This window comes from Nymphaea colorata, chromosome 5 (assembly GCF_008831285.2).
Source record: "Nymphaea colorata isolate Beijing-Zhang1983 chromosome 5, ASM883128v2, whole genome shotgun sequence".
NCBI classification, from domain to species: domain Eukaryota; kingdom Viridiplantae; phylum Streptophyta; class Magnoliopsida; order Nymphaeales; family Nymphaeaceae; genus Nymphaea; species Nymphaea colorata.
Genome location: NC_045142.1, coordinates 17,298,177 through 17,303,492, shown reverse-complemented (window position 1 = coordinate 17,303,492; position 5,316 = coordinate 17,298,177).

Below are 5,316 nucleotides of genomic sequence, written 5' to 3'. Positions count from 1 at the left end.
GCTGGTGGTTGGTCTGATGTCAACTACAACTTTCTTGGGACTGCAGCTAAGGTCTTTGGCTGCTTGCAGTGGAGATCAGAGCCGTTTTTGTTATGGTTCTGTTAGATTCAGATCTGATGTATATATTGCAGCGAGTTGGGTGTTCTATTCTAGTTAACCATGTTGTTGTGGGCGATTGAATTGAATTGTATATAATAAGACATTGAATTTTTCTAATCGATTGTGTGGGCGAGTATATCCGGTTTATACGTTCATACATGCATAACCATGTTGTTGCCATATTTTCGTAAATCTGGATAAATGTTTCCTTATTATGAAACTAAGAATTAAATTTCTGGAAATATATTTCTGTACTATCAAACTTAGAAATATAGAATTGGAAATATATTTCTGAGTCATCACACACAGACCAAAATTGGAATCGAAAAAAAATTTTCCATTCCATTTTTTCATTTCCTATATTTCCAGCAATATATTTCCAGAAATTTTTTTTCCAGGCCATCAAACGGCCCCCAATGGAAATTTTGATGTTTATAGGCCTTGATTTAAAACTTTGCGAGAAAACTTACTTTCTAAAACTATCTTAAAAACTGCTTAAAAACTGTCACATCTACAATATCTTAAAAGTATCCTCTCATGTTGTATCCAGTTGTAGATTAATATTCAAATTAAATTGTCATGTCCATAATGTCCTTAAATATCATCATCTATCAATCTGACATCTTTTATAAGTAGAAAAATTTTCTAAAATCTCACATTTTCCTAGAAATAATAACATTATAGAAACAACATTTTCTATTGAAAAGTATGTCAAAAAAAAGAAGGATATCTTCACCCCAAATCAGTTTCATCACGAGCAGCCTCCTCTTTCCCCATTTTCTTTTCTTTTCATCTTGCTTTCCCCATTTTCTTTTCTTTTCATTTTGCCTTTTACTGCCCGAGCAGAGAACGGCTACCTTCTCGTGCACGGAGCACAGGGAGCCGATTCTACAACTGTTATCTGATTTTCCTTTTTTTTTCCAATTAATACAGATATCCATCTTTTTTTGGACATAAACTGTTAATGAAAATACCCCACTTTACACTTTTTTTTATTTAAGTTTTGAGGAACATAGCCAAGATGGTCGGATATTGTAAGCACTACTCATGACGGGTGCACGGCCCTCTTGTTGAGTGGCGTCCGGCTTCCCAATTTGGCATCCCTCACTGTATCTTTTTGAAATTTAAAAAATTTTATGGATTTTTCTGAATTTGTTATAATGTGTAGAAAACATGCTTAAGCCCTAAAAGGCGACAAGCTAAAAACTTCTTTGGTGATTTCTTGAAACCAATTTGACCACCTGGCGATGGTAGAGCTGACAAGCCAGGCTCATTCAAGACGAAAACTGTACAGATGTCTCCAGACAAAAAAGCATGAAGCCAATGGACTCTCTCCACATGGCTTCCACGGTGAAGGCTACAAAAGGGAGAGGGGAGGGCGTGGCCAAGGAGAGAAGATCTCTTCTCACAGAGGCAGAGGATGGCAACCCAGAGTACGCTCTCCCTTTCTCTCACGCTGTTCTTCTTCCTTCCCTATCCCCAGGCATTGAGATTAGGGGTTGGGCCATGGGAATCTTCTTGTTTCTATTGTCCTTGATGATCTTTCCTTTTGTGGATCTCCTTGTTTTGGTTGCGAATCCTTTCACGGAACTTCGGGGGTTGGGGATGCTTGCATCTTCCCTTTTTCTCGTTTCACTTTGCGAGGATCTCTCGAGAAGACAGTAATGTCTGGTAGATTTTCACGGGGGCCTCCTCGAGTTTGGGTTGCAGATCCGTTGAGAAACTGGATGTGATTTTCATTCTGGGCTCGTCATATTGCTTGGTGCTCGAAATCTCAGGTTCCGGTGTTTTTTTTTTTTTTTCGCTTCCGTGGCACATGTGTGATTTCTGTCCCTGGTTCTGTTATAGTGTTACTAGTTACGTTTTGGCGTTTGATGTGAGGGCTTCTGCTTCTTTCTTTGCGGAATTATCTCCCTTCGATATCTTTGGTGTGGAATGCCCATTGATTAAATTAACGGGGCATGAGTGGGTGGGAACTTCAAAAAAGGATTTAGGATCTCGAATTCTAGCATTACAGGTGTGTGTGTGCGAGAGAGAGAGAGAGAGAGCCGATAAAATGGGAATATATAACAAAATTTGGGGACAAGAGGTCCCCTAAATACAAAAACAATCTGCAAAGAACAAAATTACGCAAAAAACACAAGCAGGAGGAACAAATATACAAACAATGCACAGAAAAATAGGAGAGAAGAGGAAAGACGAAACGGCACAGTCACCCAACCGCAGTCAGGCGGCGGCGCTTTAACCGAATGGCGAACTGGATATCCCCTTGCACAAGACGAGCCACAGAATCTGGTGAAGAGAAGGTGCCCCTGAAGACCCTGTTGTTGCGCTCCACCCAAATGCGCCACCAAGCTGACATGAGCCACGGCCTCCAGACATGACCCCAGGAAGCAGTCAGGTGGGGAGAAGGACTAAAAAGGAAGAAAAGACGAATGGATGGTGGGTTTGGAAGGTTACTAACAAGGGAAGGCCAAGTAAAAGCAAGGACACTAGAGAAAAAAAGGCAAGAAGTAAAAAGGTGGACCCGAGACTCAGTCGCAACAAGACATAGGGGACACTGGTTAGCCAAACTGATGCCAAGGCGCTGTAGGTGATCAAAAGTGTTGATATGGCCAGTCAGAAGAAGCCAGACAAAAGCAATGGCACGAGGAGATGGGCCAAGAGACCAAAGAGACCGGGGGGGATTGACGCGACAGAAGGACCAAAAGAGGCCAGGTAGCAAGAAGAAAAAGTGAACTCACGGGTAGGTGAAAGGGACCAGGATGGGGACGTGAACGATGAGAGGTCAGCAAGGCGGATGAAAAGAGGAAGGACAGAAAGCATGTCGGACCAAAAGTGAGAGGAGGAGATGTGAGAGATAGAACTATGCCAGACGCTAGGGGAAGGCAGGTCGAATTTTGAACTAATGAATTGGGTGATGGGAGAATGTTCAGTAGCTAACCGCCACTACCAAGAACACAGGGAAGACTCGCAAGCCCGACTAAGGTTGGTAACCCCAGCACCCCCAAGAAGACGCGGAAAGGCAACCACATCCCAATGCGCAAGGCGATCTGAAGGTCGATCACCATCCCAAACAAACTTACGAATAAGCTTATCAAACCTATGCAAGACAGCCACAGGAGGCCGAAAGACAGACAAATCATGGAGAGGAACCGACGCAAGGCAGTGCTTAGCCAAAGTAATCCGACCTGGAAGAGAAAGCAGCTTTCCCTGCCAACACTGAAGGCGATCCGTAAGCTTCTGCTCCACCCCATCCCAAAAAGAGGGAGCAGGAGGCGACAACGTAATCTGAAGCCCCAGATAGTCCATGGGCAGGTTAGTAGCCTTACAACCAAAGCAAGCTTCCGCGAGAAGTACCGTGGCCGGATCCGCGTGAATGAGGGAGAGGTGACACTTGGCGAAATTGATAGAAAGACCCGAGATGAGCTCAAAGACCCGAAGGATGAGCCACGTTCTCACAACCTGCTGGCGAGAAGCACTGCCGAACAGGAGAAAATCATCAGCATACTGAAGGGTGGAGACTACGACACCCTTGTAACTCACGCCCAAAGCCTAAGAGAAACAAACGCAACAGGAGCGCAGTGGGTCATGAGTAAGGACAGAGAGTCAATTGATCCCAACATGGAACTGCGTACCCCCTTCAAGGTTAGAGAGCTGCAAGGGTAGCAAAGGCTTTTAATTGGGCAACTACCACGAGATTATGGCCCTGGGCAGTTGCAACAACATCGTCTAGAAACAAAGAGTAGAACTACTCGTGACTACACTCAAGTCTACTCCAGAGGGCCAAGAAGATGCTTCCTACACCTAAGGAACTCATTGGAAGTACTACCCAGAGACTATGGACCAAAAGAAAAATATAAATGGGTAGCACAAGAAAAACAGACCCATCCGGGGAAAGGTATAGCAAGAGCTTGGGGACAAGCTCATTTTAAGGAGGGTGGATCTGTTACGAGCCAAAATCCCGGTAGGATCGTAAGGACCAAACCCAAGACTAGGGAAGGTCCAATAGGGCTCGTAAGGGCACGAAGCGAGTACACCGAGGCGATCAGGTCAGCCGAAGAGGTTAATAAGCAGCTTGGAGTTATTGCAGTGGGCGGAGCGGGCGGAGCAACAACGGCCAAGCGCAAGAGAGGCCAGATTGAACCTCACGGCGGTAAAGATCCAGTGCTAGGACCCACCCAACTAGAGTCGTCTAATCTATTGTTGAGTCCTAGAACTAAGGTTGAACGAGATAAGCCTAGACTGAACCTAGGCAGATCAGGTTGAGCCTACCCAAGCTCAACCATGCGCACTAGAGGAAATGGGTCTCCAAGATCCAAGGGTCTAAAGTTAGTCCTTGGATGGATAGCGCCCATTTTAGATTAGATTTTGTTTGTTTTAGCTTTTGATTTGGATCTAGTAAGAACCGATTCGGATTGTGAACCGGGTCAATTAGATTAGTATATAGGTTTTTTATTCTTTGTACACGTTATGCTTTTTGAATAATGAATTGAATTGGATTGGTGTTTGGCGGAATGCCCTTTCTCTCTCTCGTATTCCCCTTGGCTCACCCCTCTCCCGCGGTGGTCTCCCTTCTCTCCTTGGCGTCCCTCCTCATCCATGGCGCGCACTCTTCTTCCTCCACTCGTCCTCACGGTGTCTCCATAGCCTAGCGCCATCTCCCTTGGCGTCGTCTTCAACCCAACCCCCACGGTGAAGATTGCATCTTCTTCAGCCACCTTTACAACCAAAGGTCTGTTCCTCCCCTCTTCCTTGTTTTCTTGTCTTGTTTCCTTCCCTTCGACCTACGACAAAAGGCTCTTGGAACCACGAAAGCTCCGGCGCAGTGCGGCTCCTTGGACCACGAAAATTTCCCCATGACATGCCAGTTAGATTCAGTGTCTACCTTCGGATCACACGAGGGCGGAGAGGCTGATCTACATCCGGGAGGATTGAGGTCATTCGTGAAGGCAAGCAGCCTCAATATCGACACAACACCAGGTTGATACTTGAGATTCTAAGCCGAAGACGGATTGCTTGTTGGGAGCGTTCTAGAGGTGGCTTCTTCCTCGGCCTAGGCCTGATTCACGATGCTAAACCCGTGAGGAGGTTCTGGTTTTCCGGGGGAAAACTACCCTTAGATCCTCTCTTACAAGGTCTGGATTCAGCATTCTACTTCTTGGATCGAACCCCCCAAAGTTCCATAAGAAACCGGCGGTGAAAAGGCCTCCTAAA